Source organism: Aquarana catesbeiana, linkage group LG09 (genome assembly GCF_042186555.1).
Source record: "Aquarana catesbeiana isolate 2022-GZ linkage group LG09, ASM4218655v1, whole genome shotgun sequence".
In the NCBI taxonomy this organism is placed as follows: Eukaryota; Metazoa; Chordata; class Amphibia; order Anura; family Ranidae; genus Aquarana; species Aquarana catesbeiana.
Genome location: NC_133332.1, coordinates 162,431,695 through 162,450,407, shown reverse-complemented (window position 1 = coordinate 162,450,407; position 18,713 = coordinate 162,431,695). Strand labels below are relative to the sequence as shown.

Genomic DNA, 18,713 nt, shown 5'->3' with positions numbered 1-18,713 from the left:
GGATGGACTATAACATCCTAGGCTCAGTAGAAGTGGATTAAATGATGCTGATCTGTCAATAAACCTAGAAGATTGGAGGCATCTAGTGGCAGAGAGGACTTATGGGGGGGAACAGTGTTGGTTTAAAGGTGAGTATTGCAGCAATAGCTGCTTCTTTCAGTTTAGTTTTGCTCAGGTTTTAGGTTTTGACTTTTTTTTACTTTGCTTTAACATTGTAAGGTCATGGCACCCTCCCAGTTAGGTTGCTAGCAGGTTAGGTAAATTTAGTTCTAATGGCCCTTCTGAAAACACTGGAGCAGCTTGTGATTACTTTGTAAGATTTGTACTTTCTGGGCTCCTCAGGCTGCAGGTTTGATTGCTTCCCCCTGTCTTATGGAGCCTTCCAGAATGTAGTGGGAGAAAGAGTCAAATGAGCAGCCTGATTATTTATGTGGCTACAGCCAATCGCTGGGGGAGGGTGCCCAGATGGTGGCTGGGAGAGTGCATAAATAGTTTGGAGACTTAGACCACAGAGTTCTTTTCCTTTCCAGCTGGAAGGTCTGCTGCCCTTCTAAGCAGCTCAGCTGAAAGTTTTGCTTGTGCTCATCGAGGCCCCAGCTGTGCACAGCTGGGGGTGTATCCTGCTGTAAATTCTTTAAAGCTAAGAGAGGGGCTTCACTGGAGATCCGGTCTGGAAGATTCACAGAAGAAATTGTCTGCCTGAGTCTGGAGAGAGGTATCCAAATACCCAGGGCCATTGTAAGTACAGACCTGAGTGAAGAGTTCTAGTGACTGTTGCTGCTGTTAACACCTGGTGCACTAATATTAAGGCTTGTCTGTCCCAGTGATATCCATTCTCTGTCCTATTGCTAATGTTTAGGCGGTAACTGCTAGGAGAAGAGTGTCCTCTCATTCATTTTCAGTCTATGGAGTATCCCACAACTTCCCTAAGCCCCTTTCAAGTTTACCTGAAATAGACGTCAAAAAAGGCAACCCCTAGACTTTTCACTGAGCCGCTACACTTGTGGGAAAGAACCTGGGACAAAATTAGTGGCCTTTGCGGGGAAAAGTAATACACTACTAACGTGCCAAACAGTTGTCTCCATTTGCTTTCTCACTCAATTACTTAGTTTAGTTATAAAAAGCACATAACATTTAAAGTTGCAGTCACATGGTCATTAGCCCTCCGGTATATTATTTCTCTGTAGTCTGTCAGGTAGATGTACATTGTTGCCTTGCAGTACAATGCTCACTCAACTCCAAGAGAAAGAAGCAAGTGGGGAGGAGTCATCACTTTCTGCTATGCTCCTCCAGCACTCACTCGAAAACCGGGCTGAAGAGGGTGCAGACACAGCTGGCTTCGATTCTCAGCCACAAACTGCGAACCAGAGTCAGCTGTCAATCAGGCAGCTGTGTGGATCCAGAAAATATGGTCGGGATCATTCCAGAGCCTGGAGTAGCTCTGTGACGTCAGCTCACAGCGGGCTTTAGCTGATTCTGGGTCACAGAAAACGAATCACCGTAGGTGTACGTCAGTTCGTGCACAAGGTTCTGTGGATGCGCGCGTGGCGATTGGCCAGCGGGGGAGCCAATCAGCGGGTCCAGCGGACTCAGTGCTCAGTGTCCGCCAGCCACCTGCGATCATTCTCCGCAGAGGCAGAACGGGGATCTGCCTGTGTAAACAAGGCAGATCTCGATTCTGACGGGTTGACACAGGATCTTGTCTTTCTGCTATGCAGGAAGATGGATCTGTGTGTTGTCCCAGGCAGCCCATCCCCCCACACAGTTAGAAACACACTAAGGGAACACATTTAACCCTTTGATCGACCCTGATGTTAACCCCTTCCCTGCCAGTGTCATTAATACAATGTCAGTACATATTTTTAGCACTGATCATTGTAATAATGTCACTGGTTCCCAAAAAAGTGTCAAAAATGTCAGCTAGGTGTCTGATCTGTGTTGCAGTCCCGCTAAAAATCACTGATCACCGCCACTACTAGTAAAAAAAAAAACAATAATAAAAATGCCAGAACTGCTATAACTTTTGCGCAAACAAATCAGTATACGCCTATTAGGGTTTTTTTTTATTTTTATATCCAAAATATGTAGCAGAATACATATTGGCCTAAATTTATTACGAAATTCGATATTTTTTTATTGGGTATGTTTTATAGCAGAAAGTAAAAAATATTGTTTGTTTTCAAAATTGTCAGTCTTTTTTGTTTATAGCGAAAAAAATAAAAACCGCAGAGGTGATCAAATACCACTAAAAGAAAGCTCTATTTGTGGCAAAAAAAGGACATCAATTTTATTTGGGTACAACGTTGCATGACCATGCAATTGTCAGTTAGAGTAACGCAGTGCCGTATCACAAAAAATGGCCTGGTCAGGAAGGGGGTAAATCCTTCCAGGGCTGAAGTGGTTAAACTATAAATACGTGGGAGCATGCTCAAATTGACACACCAAGCTTTTGCAGACACCTTAAATGTGTTCCCACATCTATCCCATATACAACATCAACTAATGGTGTTGCGCTGATTAAAAAATATTTTTTTTTCTAAAACAGAGATAAATTAACATACACTTATAATAAACATCCGTGCTTTCAAAAGTCCATCCAATCAAGTGAAGAAAATGTCCAGGTATGTAAAACCACAACTCCAGTGCTGCACAGCAAATCACACATGTGACTTCAGAAGTCCTCCTAATCAAGTGAAAAAATGTTCAGGTAAGTGAAACCACAACTTCAGTACTCCATAGCTACCCACACCAGTGCTCCACCACTGTGATGACTATGCCCTCACCTTAAGGCCTAGACCTATACATAAAGTATAAACTTCTGATTTCCGTATTGATGTCACCCAGCTTCGCTCCAACACATTGCGTCATTGATCACATGATGCAATGTGTTGGGTGGAGCGGGGTGATTTTCTGTGCAGCACTGGGGTTGCGGTTTCATATTCCTTGACACTTTCTTCACTTGATTGGAAGGGCTTTTGAAATCACGAATGTGTATTATAAATATATATTAATTTGTCATGGTTTCAGAAAAAAAAAATATTTTCAAGCAATGCAACACCATTAGTTGATGCCATACTTCTCTTTTATTTAACATTCGTTAAACATGTTCTTTCTAAAGTCTTTACCCTTATTATTTTCTTTCTAAAACACTTTGATGCATGAGTCCACAATTACAAAATGCTGCTGGACACAGAATATGTAAGAACATACAACTTGTTATCAAAATGTTATCTCTTGGTTTATAATGATTTTTACGTTTACATCATTTATTGCTCTAGTTCTTATCATAGCATTTTCTTATTATCAATAGATACTACAAACACAAGCATTATGACACTACCAAACGATCATGCACATTTCTTGAATGAGAGTAAGCTAATGAATCATACTATAAAGTGTAAAAAGACTAAACAATCCACTCTTTTTCCAAAACAAAGTGTAGCCCCCTTGTCTTAAAACACTAGTAGTAGGCTACTAGTAGACATGTGCACTGCTGAAAAATTTGGTAGTTTTTGTTTAATTCTTTCTTTGCTTTTTTTGTAAATTAGAAAATTAGAAAAGTCAGAATTCGCAAATTCGAACATTCAAAAATTCAGAATATGAAAATTTGAAAATTCAAAAATCCAAAAATTCGGAAATTCAAAAATCCAAAAATTCAAAAATAAGAAAGAAAATCCAAAAATTCTAAATAATAACTAACCACGTCAATGCTGGGCACTTTCGCCCCCTTCCTTCCCAGGTCAATCTTCAGCTTTCAGCGCTCTCTCATTTTCAATGACAATTGTGTGGTCATGCTACGCTGTACCCAAATGAAATTTTTATCATTTTGTTCGCACAAATAGAGCTTTCTTTTGGTGGTATTTATTGACGACTCCGTTTTTATTTTTTTGCCATATAAGCAAAAAAAGAGCGGAAATTTGGAAAAAAAACTTTTTCTTTATTCTATTTTAAAAGAAATCCAATAAAATCGAATTTTGTCATAAATTGAAGCCAAAATTTATTCTGCTACATGCATTGTAAAAAAAAATCCTGTTAAGTGTATAATAATTGGTTTGTGTGATCACAGATACGCAAATGATCATGTACAGATGTGCACAGGTGATCACGGACATATATGTGCATATGATCATTGGGACACGTGACATATACTGGGACATATGTGGGGGACAGGTGTTTTTGGGGACATGTGTGTGGGGACATGTTTTTGGGGACATGTATTTTGGGGACGTGTTTTGGGGACGTGTTTTGGGACATTGTGTTTTACACTGTGTGTTACTATGCTTGTGATCAGTGTGTAAAAAGCTGTAAAAAACAGCTCATACACACTGATCACCAGTCGGCTGCAGCGATCCGCTCATCTCGCGTGCGCACCCCCAACCCCACTCCTTCTGAGGGATGTTCCTGAATGTCCACTGAGAAGGAGAGAGCGCCCACCCGGCCGTACATATGCAGTGGCTGGGTGGGAAGTGGCTAACTAACTAATAATAACTATTAAATTATAGGTATTGGAATTTCTTTTCAAATTTGGCTGTTAGTGAACATAATGAATATGAATTTATCTGAAGTTATGAATTATCCAGATTTTCGGATTTCAAATTTCTGAATTTTCAAATTTCTGAATTTTTGGATTTTCACATTTCTGAACTTCCAAATTTTAGAAATTTCCGAATTTTCCAATTTTCAAATTTCTGAATTTTCGAATAATCGAATTTCTGAATATTCACTAATTCGGATATTTCCGAATTGACTAATTTGTCAAAATTCATTAAAAAACGAAGCTGTGGTTCCTTCCTCCAATCTGTCAATAGGTGTCACTGTTGCCTGTGTTATTAGTATGATCAGCTGCAGTGAAGCTAAGTTATGAATATGTATATATCTCTCAGTCAATCAGTAGGAGTTTTATGGCCACTGAGCATGCTGGAAGAGAGTACATATTTGGAGGAAGTCAGGTGATCTGGGTCCTCTCACCCAGACCTTGGTTTGGAGTGGATGTGGGAGAAACAGCCACGTTGGATGAGGCCTGGAGTCTAAATCTTGGCCATGTGCTTGAGGCTTGGTTGGAGAGTGCCTGTTCATTGCCTGGAGGCACGAGGGGGGCTCGGCCAGAGGGAGCCTGGTTGTTGCCCGGAGACATGAGGAAAAAGATGGAGTTCTGAGATGAAGTATCGAAAGTTACTCTTCCACAAGTGGGGGACTATGGAGAGGCTGGGAAAGCATGAAGAGGGACTCATCCAAGGAAACCCTGCATGGTACTTTGAGTTTTTGGTTGCTATTGGAGACAGTGGTTTCTATGTAGATACAGAACGTTGGGTGCAAGCCCAAGGCCCTTGTACTGTATTTCTGTCTACATGGTTGATTTGTGTAGTCTGCTACATCTCTTACTGCCCTAAGGGTGTCCTGTGCCCTAACCCTCTCTCCCTGCATTTTATGTTGTTGTGAGCAATAAACTCACCTTGTTCATTTTAAAAGTGACTGGCACCCATCTTTTCTGCAACCCTCCACACCCACCATGCCTAAGAAGCAGCACCCTGAGGTGAAATGTCAGCCCTCCCTGATACCAGGGGTCAGGGGGCACTACAAAAGGTTTAAGTGTTTGTTAACAACTAAACCCTATCTCCCAAAACATCCTTCTTCACAGTCATATGCTTGCTACTAGATTAGTGGTGTACCTAAAAATTTAGTAGATAATTTAAAAACAAGTTTTTTTCTTCAGTGTTGCAAATACAGATCATTTGCAGGTATGAAATAATAGTTCAATAATTCTCCAACTTCCCATCAGCTAATTGTGTGACAAAATAAAATCCTTAGAGATTGAAAAAAACAAAAAAACAAACAAACAAAAAATCTAGGTCTCGTTATTTGAACTAAGCTGCTTAAATCCTAACTAATGATGACAGTGTGGCTACTGTGAAACATTTACAGGAGGATTAGGAAACGATATATTTATAACCATGAGACTTTCAATTAAAATGTTTTTTTACAGCACTCTTGTTCTCTGTCTTTGCTCTTAAACAAGCTTAATGATTAATGATCATTACATAAATGTAAAAACACACAATCTGATAATATAAATGAATCAATAAAGAGAAGCATTAATATTGGTTAGGGTATGAACAGAAAGATGAACTCAAGCAAGATAGGTAAATTACTGCCATTATTAATATTTTACAGTATGTTTTCCATTTAAGAGTCGGTTCTCCCTAACTGATACTTCAGATATGAGTGGTGATTGTGGAATTAAAGTGATTGTAAAGTCTTGTTTTTTTTTCTATAAAAATAACAAACATGTTATACTTACCTGCTCTGAGCAGTGGGTTTGCACATAGCAGCCTCAATCCTCCTCTTCTAGGGTGCCTCTTCAGTGCTCTTGGCCCCTCCCTCCTGTTCAGTGCCCCCACAGCAAGCAGCTTGCTATGGGGGCATCCGAGCCGAGTCACAGTTTCTGTGTCCATTCAGACATGGAGCCGCTGCCCGTCCCCTCTCTCTCCTGATTGGCTAGCCAACTTTGACAGCAGCGGGAGCCAATGGCACCACTGCTATGTCTCAGCCAATCAGGAGGGAGAGTCTTGGACGTCCGAGACACTCGTGGACATCGCTGGACAGAGATGGAACTCAGGTAAGTATTGGGGGGGCGAAGGGGGCTGCTACACACAGAAGGCTTTTTATTTTAATGCATAGAATGTATTAAGATCAAAAAACCTTCTAACTTTACAACCCCTTTAAACCAAATACTGATCACTTTGTCTAGCTCAGGGGTTCCAACAGTGGCAATTCTTGTTAGAGCTACGTAGCCCCCTCCTACATTAAGGCCAGCCATAGATTATGCAATTTTCTTTCCTTCCATCACAGGCGGAAGGAAAGAAAATTGCTTGATTCTCCCATTAACACAGTCAGTTGATTCCCGTCACTAATCATTCAGGAAAAACTTGACAGGCTGGTTGTACACTTTAGCACAGGTTTGTCTTTTAGTGCAGCTGTCATCTGGACTGTGTTTTTTTTTTTTTTTTTTTTGTCAACAGTAACTTGTGGAACAGATAACAGTAATGCCAGTAATGTTTGTATTAATTGTCCTATAAGTTAGTGTGAAAGATTACCATTTGTGTAACTTTACTTTGTTGTTGAAAACAGAAGCTCCATGCAAGCTGGGCATATGAAGCAACCCATATTGCTTCAAAAAAGGAAAAGTCATGTGAAAAAGTAAGTACACTCCATGAAAACATTTTTGCCTTCTCCAATACATTTAAAGAAGAAAATATTAGATGATAATTTAAACAGTACCTATTGATAGGGTGATGTACTATAAAACAAAATATTTGCCTTTTCAATCATTTATTCAACAAAAAAAACTATTGATGTAATAGGGTACAATAGAAAAAAGTAATTATACCCTTGGCTTTAGAAGTTGGTATTGCCTCATTAGCAGAATTACTTATTGTAAGTGCTTTTGCACATCTGCCTACTAGTTTTTGATTTAGAATTTATGAACATTTTAACCACTCCTCTGTGCAACTCTTTTCAGTTGCACAACATTGATGTGTTTTTTTTGCAATAACAACACTTTCAAATCCCCCCATAACATTTTAAGGGGATTCAAATCAGTACTTTGACTTGGCCAGTCTATTACTCCCATATTTCTTCTTTTTGAGCCATTTCTTTTTGGAATTTCTAGCGTGATTCAGATCATTTTCATTTATAGATTCTTTTCCTGTTGAACTTCAACTTTCTGACAAATGGTCATACATTCTCATTAAGTAGTAAACATAGATATGATGCAAAATTCATAGTGGAATTTATGACTGCAAGCTGTCCAGGCCTTGAAGCAGCAAAGCAACCAGAAGCCATAATATTTTCACCATCATGCTTCACAGTTAGTATCAGGTATTTCTCCTGCATTGCCATCTGCAGTTTGTGACAAACATGTCTACTGTTACTTGTTACTACTTTTTTCTGGCACATTTCACATGCAAATTACATGAGTGCAACCTTTTTCTGATTGTACACTTTTACATTGTTTGTAAGGGTTACCAGCAGATCCTTCAATTACATTTTGGAGCTCTTGGAGAATTATTTTAGCATCAAAAATCAACTTTTGAGTTAAGCCAGTCTTGGACAAATTATCAGTTGTTTGAAATTTATGCCACTTGTAGATTATTTTCCTTACAGTGGAATCATTGATTTCAAATAATTTGAAGATCTTTTGAAAATTCTTGCCATAATCACAGGTATCCACAACCTTCTTTCTGAGGGCCTTAGAGAGCTTTTTTGAGCTTGGCATGATGACACCACACACTTCAATAACAAAGAGAATACCAGATCACCAGCGGTTTAAAATAAAACAGGTTCCCCCTGGATACTCCCTAAGAAGGCGGTAATCCTTGGCATATAATTTGTAACACAAGATTTTAATTTCATGCATTTGAAAAGGTGAGTAGCTACTTTTTCCATGTAACAAATCTGCATTTTTGTTATGAGCATAAATACACCATGTCAATTGTATGTGTCATTTGTTCAAGAATAGCATATTTATCTGCAAACATTGTATGAATGAACGTCTGATGTTTGGCAGTTTAAATATGAAAACATCAACAATTTCCACGGGATGTACTTACTTTTTCACATGACTATACTTTAATATTTGAATCATATTGGCTATCTGTCTTACATAGTGCTTTTTGATTAACATACATTCCCTCTTTAAGTCTAACTACGCCTTGAACCGACATTGCAGCCTTAGGTGGCTATTGGTTGATTGAGTCACTTGTCATCTGTTGGAAACTTCATTGGTGAGATTTCTCTGTAAAAGTTTGCATTTCTAGTGCTTTCCAAAAGGCTATTATAAAAATGTTACTTTCTCAAAGCTGTATTTCCCAATTTGTTTGTTATCCATTATCAATGTATAGGGGGGGTGACCATTACTAGGCTTTGCAATTGTCTCTGTAGATGGAGAGAATAGATTTTTCTGATAAAGATATCTCACCACATGAGTTGCCAAGATATATAGGGAGCATATGTGATGCAAAATATTAGTATATGATATACTGTATTAGGAAAAATATCTGTTTTGAGTGGAGCCGTCTGAATTGTTTGAAGTGGATTTATTTTAGAAGGCATAATTGTTTTTTTTAAAGTTTAGTTTTGTGTTTTTTTTTCTAGGGTAAGCTGACCAAATACATATTTAAGTTACTCAAAGAATCTAAATGGGTTTTCCACTAATAGTACACAATTGTGTTTATGTTAATAAAGTTTCTGTCCTTCAGGGTTTGACCTCATGAACTTTTTGGCAATACCCCAGGATGATCTTCTGCTACTTGGCCACCTGACTATAATTCCTTGTAGATTTTGCGTGTTCTTTACTTAGCTCTTAATGTTATTAACCACTGCAATTTCTTCCCTGAATTTATTTTTCTGGTAAAACAATTGTATTTTCTGAGCAATATTTTTGGTCTTGTGCATGAAAAAGCCAGATGGCCACAGAACCCACTGTTTATGAATAAAAGTCATCTACATTATTATTATTATTATACAGGATGTTTTATAGCGATAACAGTTTACACAACACTTTGCAATGTAGAGGAGGGACAGTACAATTATAATACAGTTCAATACAGTAGGAATAGGAAAGTCTGGCTCATGGAGCTTACAATTGGCTTCATATCTGATACCCTCTTAATTGGTGAGTCTGTTCAGGGAACTGGTGACGTGGAATCAGTGCCTGGAAGACAATGCAAGCTCTATCCATTTTAAATAGATGCAGCAAATGCTTTGCTGTGCACATACACATACAGGACTGTATTGAGCCATTAGGATTAGATACAACCTTTCAACTCCAGCATATAGAAAAGGCCTCATGGACATGAGGATGAATTGTACCCATGTGTATAAAGGTATTAGTTCCATGTTTATAAGGTACTAGTCATGCCCTTGCACAGGCTAAACATTTCTTATGATATGTAGATGTTGCATATGTACACATCCATATACTAAATATATGCTCTAAATATAAATATCTATATACTAAATGTATTTAGGTATATTTATGATGAAATGTATTTTATATAATTTCTAAGTAAACCTGTCATCAGAGAAATATGTAAACTATCATTGAATGGCTTCATCTGAAAATGCTAGTTGACTGGCTGTAGTTTTGACCCACTGGCTTTAGTACTTTCTGAGTCACTGACTCAGAATAGGTATGTAGATTGAGATAATCATAGATTAATCCTTTGTTTACTTATAGCTTAGTGATCCAAAGTTCCTGAAGCAGTATGCAGAGCCTCCAATGCTTAGTGACCTTTATAACTGCTCTCAGTTAACCATTTTATTGTAAGAGTCATGAAAAATCTGAATATTTTTTTAAGATAAGTATTAGGCTGGACACACACTATTTGTATTCCTTCAGGTTCCTGGTGGGTCGGTTGCCACCCCTCGCCTGACATTCATCAACTGATAAATTAAATGAGCCAGACAGAAAGCAGTTGGCTGAACAGTGGCTGCATCTGATAGATTCAGCCACTGTCTGGGTATTCTGACAGCCGCTGTTGCATCCTGTCATAATACAGTAGCCCGAGTGAGACATTTGTCCACCCGCACTGTATAGAATGCATGAAAAAATCTATTCGATTTTTTTTTTTATTTAGCCCAAAGACAAAAAAAACAACTTTATATGGCCAACATTACATTGCCTCTTTATTAATGAATTAAGGCAGTTTAAAACATGTATTATATTCCCTAAAATGAGGACTTTTGTTTCTTGTGGAACAAGTAGATTCTTTGAATATTTATATGTGTTTTTTGCCTTTTTCAAACCTAAATAAATAAGAAAGGTCTGCAACCAAAAAATACAAACGTGTAAATAAGAATAATAACAGTACTTTAAAATATTAACACGTAGGCATTAAGGTAAGGCTTTTCAAAAACAATTCATGTGATATACAGACTATAAATCAACCAGTAAAATAATCCAGTGATAGCATAATATGACTGTGTGATCATGTATAAATGTATGGATGACATAGTAATGTGTCAGGAGGACAGTTCAATGGCAAATTGTAACATAGTGGCTATAAGTATGGGCCAGGTAGCTTTTTTTTCAACCTCAGCACTGTTGTTCCTGCTTCATCACACACTTCTCCTGTGACCAGGTAATACATAGAAAAACTGACTGATGTACAAAGCAAGGATGCAGTTGACCCCTACAGAGGAGAGCTGGTGTACAATGCAAAAATTCAAATGACCCTTTAGGTAGGAGCTGATGTGCACGGCAGGAATGCAAATGAACCATACATAGGAGTGATCATGTACAGTGCAAAAATGTAAATTTCTCATACAGAGGAGAGCTTGTATACAGGGTCAGAATGCAGATGACTCTTACAGACTGAGGAAAGCTGATGTACAAGGCAAGGATGCAGATGTCCACTACAGAAAACAGCTAGTGTACAAGGCAAGAGTGCAGATCACCCCTATAGAAGAGAGCTGGTGTACTGGACAAGAATGCAGATGACTCCTACAGAGAAGAACTGGTGTGCAGGGCAAAAATGCAAATAATATTTGCACCACTTTGCCAATAAGAACTGCCACTGAAAGTGTCAAGAACCATTACCATTTCCTTTATTGCTTATCATTCATTTATACGAAAACTAAATAACTTCTTCAGTATCTTCCACTAGCCTTATCTGTATGTAGCTATGGTGTTAGCACTACTGACAAACAATCCGCCAAATCACCCCACTGCCAGACTTCATACATCCTTTCCAGAGACAATGAACTGTCTTTTGCAAGCTTTGTTTTTGTTGTTTTATTGGGGGGTACAACTTGGATAAGGATATGGGATGCCCATGGAATTAATCATTGCCATCATATTTAAAGAATTCAGTATACTTTGAACAAAGTTAGAGCCTGAAGATTGAATGTGCATGTTAGACTAAGTATAATTCTTCTCCTGCATCTCCATGCAGACTGTAACTCCTCCTGCATCTCCATGTAGACTACTGTGTCTTATGCTTTGTACACACGAGTGGACTTTTCGACGGACTAGGTCCGACAGTCTTTCCAACGGACTTTGCAGCATAGGTCTGCCGGACTTTCAAACGAACGGACTTGGACACACACGATCACACCAAAGTCCGACGGATTCGTACGTGATGACGTTGATAGCCAGTAGCCAATAGCTGGCCTAGCGTCGGTTTTAGTCCATCGGACTAGCATACAGACGAGCGGATTTTTCGACCAGACTCGAGTCCGTCGGAAAGATTTGAAACATGTTTTATTTCTAGGTCCGTGGGGAAAAAAAGTCCGCTGGAGCCCACACACGATCGAATTGTCCAACGGAGTCCTTTCCGCCGGACCAAGTCTGCCGGAAAGTCCGCTCATGTGTACGCGGCATAAGAGTTTTCCATCCATCACCATGTGAGGGACAGAAACATCACTTTTGACCATGTAAAAGCAATGGTCTTAGATCACTTCACCTCCTGCCCACAACTTGGTTCCTCCTGTACAGACCTGATTCCTCCTGCACAAACTTGTAGTTGCTATTTGAAATATGATACATCCTCTTCCATTGAGTAGTATGAACTCACTCTGAATAAGCCCCTCTACTGGCTCTGGTGGCTAGCTGCTACTAGGCCTGAGGCCTGCAGAACCTCTCCCCAAAGGCCTAGTAGGTTAAAAGCCTGTCTTCTAGGAAATGGACTACTGCTCCCAGCCAGCCCAACTTGCAAACCATGTGCCCTCCGGCTACACTGATTTGACACAGATCCCCACAGTCTCTTCTCTGATCCAGGACTCCCCACCATCCACCATGTGCACGATGAAGACTCTGCTAGTGACCGTGTAGAAGCAGAGTTCCCTCACAGATTCCCTGGCACCTCCAGCCATCCACTGTGGTAACACTCACCGACATTCCAGCCCTGAGTCCTTGATGAGGAACTTGTCCGGACCATGCGTTCCGACAGCTTCTCCTGCCCCTCTGCTCCAGGAGTTCACGGTCAGTTGCCACTGACCGTGTGATGACAGAAACATTGCCAATGACCATGTAAAGGCAATGTTCCTTCACAGCTCTACCCGGGCCTCCTCCTGCTATTGGCACACCCCCCAGATGGGGGTGTCCTCCTGCGGCTGTCTAGCACTCCATTCCTCACTTTACCCAGCTGACTTCTCCTTCCAAGTGGCATGTGACCTCAACCCATATAGGAGGCCCGCCCCCTGCCAACACCAGATAGGGATTGGTCAGGGCTCCCACATGTGCTGCCTGCCACTCCAGCTCTCGGCCCAGCCTCTCCTCCAGAACATTCTTCCTGGAAGCAGGGGAGGCGCCTCAGAACTGGAGTACAGGTGATCACACCCACTGCTAGTCTGACCACTCCCAGACCCCAGATCAAAACAGACAGGCCTAGCTTGCAGCATAGGCCTGCCTAAATTTGCCTGTGCTGATCAAACCCTAGCAATATAACCCTTACTAGCACCTACCTACTGGTGGAGGGTGCTACATGTAGTTTTTCCCCATAATCCTTCCTTTATCAACTCTTTTTGAACTACAAAAAGAGGCAGCTGGAGCCATAAAGCACAGAATGTTTTTTTACCTGAATGCATTTTATACTCTAAGGTAAAAACCTTCTGCGTGCAGTTCCCACCCAACCCCCTCATCTTGATCCAGGTATGTGCACGAAAGCAGAGACTCTCTCTGCTCTCTTCTTCATCATTGACTCAGAGACAGCAGCGGGAGCCATTGGATTCTGCTGCTGTCATTCTCAGCCAGTGAGGAAGGAGCAGAGGGCAGGGCTTAGTCCCTCTTTATGTGTCAATAGGGGCAGACAGCAAGGCTCAGGACACTCTGATGTCACCTGGCTCCTCCTCATGTGTATTGTCACAAATCACTTGATTTCATCAAGGCCTTTTGGCTCAGATCAGTGTACTTGTACCTGGTCTGGGCTTGAGGTAATGACCCAAGTCCCTCTTGGCCTTGGGGTGTTTCCTTGGGTGCACCCCTTGCTGCTATTGGGAGGGACATCCTACTGAGAGTGTATGGCAGCGATCGCTCTCTACGGCTTGTTGTGGGTGAGTTATACAGAGGAATGGCAGCAAAAGCACCAGAGGATCTGAACACTGTGAGGCTGGTTGTTGCCAAGCCTAGAATAGAGACCAGTGGGTTTTTTGTGGTGTAGAGGAAGGTGATTGAGGAGTTACTTGTAATGCCACGGAAGAGAATTTTTTGTGTGCAGTGTTTTCCTAGTACTGGCTGGTATGTTGTTACCTTCTGGAAAAAAGGTGACCTCCATACATGTTTGGCGAGGAAGACAGAGAAGGCAGATGATTCCCTATTGAAGGGTATAACATTCTTCTAAGCAACGGGTGCCAGTGACCGTCCCACGTATAACTCCTTCCTAAAGGGTGAGGTGGTTTGAGCGTACCCCCTTCGGTACAGTGATTTTGTGTTGGCGTGAACAAAGTTCACAAGTATTTTCGATACGTTTAATGGCCATAAGCAGTTTTGGGCTGATGTGGACGGTGTAGGGTGAGTCCGGCACCCCCTGCAGGCATTTACTATTGGGAGTAACCATGGTTACTTGTGGTACCCCGGTCAGCTTCAGTTCTGTTGGATGTGCTTTGCTTTTGGCCACACAAAGGACAGCTGCAGCATGGGACGGGTTTGCTGAAATTGCTACAAAACTGGGCATATGATGACGGATTGCCCGGCCGTGGATTGCCCGGCCGCTCAAAGATGTCAAATCTGTGGGAATGAGAGACATTTGGCCAGACAGTACCCAGAAGTGGATTGTACACCAAGGAGGACTGCAATTGTTGGTGAGGAGGGCATTGTCAGCAGGGTGTATGCTAGCACTAATAGACACAAAAGAGTGGTTTTGTTTGATAAATTAAAGTTTCTTCTGGTAAGGAGGGAACCTATGGTAACATTGAGTGATTTAAATATATCTTTAGGGCTGGGGATAGGTGTGGTGGTGGGATGTTGTGGATGAATATGGGAAAGAATCGGAGGATATTGTCGACATTTTTAATCTGGAGATGCTGGGAAGGAGGGTGAGTTTCGTTTTTTAGTGATAAAGGGGATGTGTGCTCACAAATAGATTTTTTTTAAATCTAGTTGTTGCAATGTGGAATCTTTTGTGGTACGGAAGGAGCCTTTTGTCTGAATCAACTGTGTTGTAAGCATGAAAGGGGAAAATGTGTACGGGAGGGGGTACGGAAATTAAATGTGAGTTTGTTGGAGGATATGGGAATAAGGAGTGAATATGTATGCTTGTTTAACAAACTTATGGAAAGAATGAATGATTTTGAAATTTTCGTTGAGTGATGGGAGTTGGTTAGGACAAAGTGTTTTTATGTTAAGAAAGGATGTGAGACAGGAGAGAAAGGATTATGATGGATGGCATGGATGAAGAAGCGTATTAAATATTTAAATGAGTTAAGTAGATTGAGAGAGGAGATAAAGTGTGAATTGGAGGAAGCAAGAGAAAAATGTAATAAATTTATGGAACAAAAAGGAAAAAATATACCATTGCAAAGTGTCAAAAGTTTGTCTTTAAAAAAGTGTATGGTGGGAAAATGGAGATGTTGAATATGTTAAATGAGGATGGAGAAGATGTATATGGTAATGAAATAGTGATAGAGGCAGTTTTTTCACAATTATATCCTGAGAAAGAGAGACAGAAGTATGAAGGATGAAGTTTTTGAGCATGTTGAGAATTGAATATGTTGTGTGGTGATGAGGAGAAAGGAGAAACAGAAGCATGTTTGACAAATATGAAGAAAGGTAAGATACTTGGCATTGATGGGCTGCCAGTGAAATGTTATTGTACATTTTGGGAGCTATTGGGTGATTGGATGCATCAAGTACGTGTATGTTTAGAAGTTTTGGAAGGAAATAGGTTGCCTGAGTCTATGCGTTGCCATATAAGAAAGGATGTAAGGTGGATTTGAGAAACAGGAGGTCTATTTCATTATTGAATGTAGATTATTGCAAAAATGATTGCTGATAGGTTGGGGGATAGTGGGATGGTTGGAAAATTAGTAGGGGAAGAGCAAATGTGTGCTGTGCCTGGGAGATCTATTGCAGAAAGTTTTATATGCCTGAGAGATGTGTTGTGGCATTGTAAAGACAGGAAGCAGCGATTGCAGTGCTGGGGGTAGATTTTGAGAAAGTGGGTTTCGCATAAGTTTATGTTCAAAGTGCTAAGAAAAATGGTATTGTTGGGGTGGATTAAATGTTTGTATAGTGGGATGATTAGTAAACTACAGGTGAATGAGTAGTTTACAGAAGAAGTACATATAGGTGCAGGTGTGAGACGGGGGTGTCCTCTGTTCCCTGTTCTGTTTATATATACTGTAAAATTGAACCTTAGTTGTGGATGTTGGTGAAAGTTCCATTTGTGAGGAGGGTGGAAGTGCCTGAGAGTGGGGGGAGGAGTTTGAGTGTGATTGGCTATATGGATGATGTTACTGCGTTATGTAAAAGTATTTCTAGACTGAGAAGAGTGAAGTTGTTGATTGATATTTTTTGTTCTGTGATTGGGTTTGGGATAAATATGGAAAATAGTGAATGCAAGTTTTTTGGTGAGTGAAATGATGTGGATCAATGTGGCTGGAAGGTGTGCAAGGGAGGTATTAAAATTTTGAGAGTCAGGTTTAATAATGAACTGTATGGGAGAGAGAAAAATACATTTTTGGTCATTAAGGTCTTTAACTTTGGAGGGGAAGGCATTGATCATTAAATATGTTATTGTGCCAATTCTACTGTACTTATTCTATGTATTTCCCACTCCTGATAGGGTATTAAAGAGGGTAATAAAAGAGTGCTTCACATTTTTATGGAGAAATTGGGGAGAGAAAGTAATGAAATGAAGAACGAATGGAGGAAAAGGTGTGGTAAATAATGAGCAATTTTTGGTATGTGTATGTGTGGGGATTAGTAAAAAAGAGAATTTGGCTGGATTTATGCTAAAGTATGCTAGTGGAAGTGTGTTACGAAAATATAAGTTGTGCGAGATTGATTTGAGGACGTTTTAGTGCGCCATGGTTCTATGTGAGGATTTAAAGGTGTATAAGGAGATATGAGTTGCATATGGTTACAAGAGAGGTGTGGTGTGAGAGTAGGAAATTGATGGGGATGTTAGAGGGCAGAGAAAGTTTGGAAGTGATAGGTGGATTGAGTGAGGTACAGATCAAAAGAGTATGGAAGAATCTATGTGATATGGATCTTGTAAATAGACAAAAGGATGTTGCCTGGATGGCTGTGCATAGATGTTTGCTGACAAGAGAGTTCCAGAGGAGGAGAGGGCTGATAGTGAGGTGTATCCGGAGGGAGGGGTGTAGGAGAGTTGAGAATGTGGAACATTTATTTTGGGAGTGTGGGTTTGCAAAGAGGGTATGGAAGAATTTGATGAAAATGGTGAAAGGTTTGACTGGGATGGGAAGGGTGATTCTTGAAATGATGATGTTTGAATTGTGTAAGCTGGGGAAGAATGAAGAAATGTTTTTATTGATGTTGGTGATCTGAGTGAAGGAAAGATTGTGGAATGTGCATAATATTTTCATTTTCAGAAATGAAGAATTAAGTGTAAAGGAATGGATTTCCATGGTCCATGGAAGGCTATATTTGTATGCATATTGTGACTGTAAAAGTTATGGATTTGAAGAAGCACAGAAGATTTGGAAACTGAATGGGTGGAGAGAATTTAGCAGGTAATGTTATGTATAATGTTGTTGGTGGGTGTGAATGGGGGTGGAATATGTAAATTGTTGTGAGCGGGGAGGGTGGTGCGAATTTGTGTATTTGAATTTTGGTATGGCTTTTATGTAATGATGGATGGCATGGGAGGTAAGAAATAATGTTGTATGTTTTTATTCCGGATGGTAGGGGAGAGTTTTGTTATGTGAGTTAAGTAATGTTTGCTGTGTGTCATTAATTTGTTTTCTTTTTTTGTAATGTGATGGAAGGAAAGCAAAGTTATGTGTTAAAGTGGAGGAAAAGGTTTTGAGTGAAACTTTTCTTTTTTTATTTTGGGTGGGAGAATATGTTTTAGGTTTGTGATTATTGTGTGGAAAACGTTGATGTCTTTCTTATGTGAAGTTTGTTTTATGTATTACTTTTAAGACTTAGAAGTGCTCACTGGAACATTAAGAAGTTTAAAAATCCTTCTGTAACCAATGCCATCAGTATGTTTTGCAACAATAAGGTTGCAAAGGTCTTTAGAGAGCTTTCTGATTTTACCCATCATGAGACACCTTGGTAATGAGACACATTTGTATAGGCTGTCAGGTGAGACTGAATCAGCTGATATTAATTTGCACTGACAAGGGGCAGGATTGCTTTCTAATTACATATAGTTACATAGTAGGTAAGGTTGAATAAAGACAATAGTCCATCCAGTACAACCTGTGTAGGTATATGTGTGTCAGTGTCAATAATTATTTCCCATATTCCTGTATGTTTTGTTCTTTAAGATGCATGTCTAAGAGTCTTTTAAATGACACATCCTTACTGCCCTGATAGTGAAAAAACCACTGCACAGCTTAAGGTTAAACTTCTTCTCCTCCAATCCTATTGTGTTGCCGTGTCCTCTTACACTCCCTGAGACTGAATAGCTTTTTTCCTATGCTGGGATCGCCATTGAGGTAATTGTAAATCGCTATCATGTCCCCTCTCAAGCAAAAATAAATTTAGTGCTTGTAAACGCTCCTTGTAATTGAGGTCCTCCAAT

At 40.0% G+C, this 18,713-nt stretch overlaps 1 protein-coding gene across 1 annotated transcript in view; it reads right to left on the bottom strand.

Moving 5' to 3' along the window:
* TRPC5 (transient receptor potential cation channel subfamily C member 5) overlaps positions 1 to 18,713 on the bottom strand; it is a 618,377-nt gene that overhangs the window by 575,526 nt on the left and 24,138 nt on the right. The window lies entirely within an intron of this gene.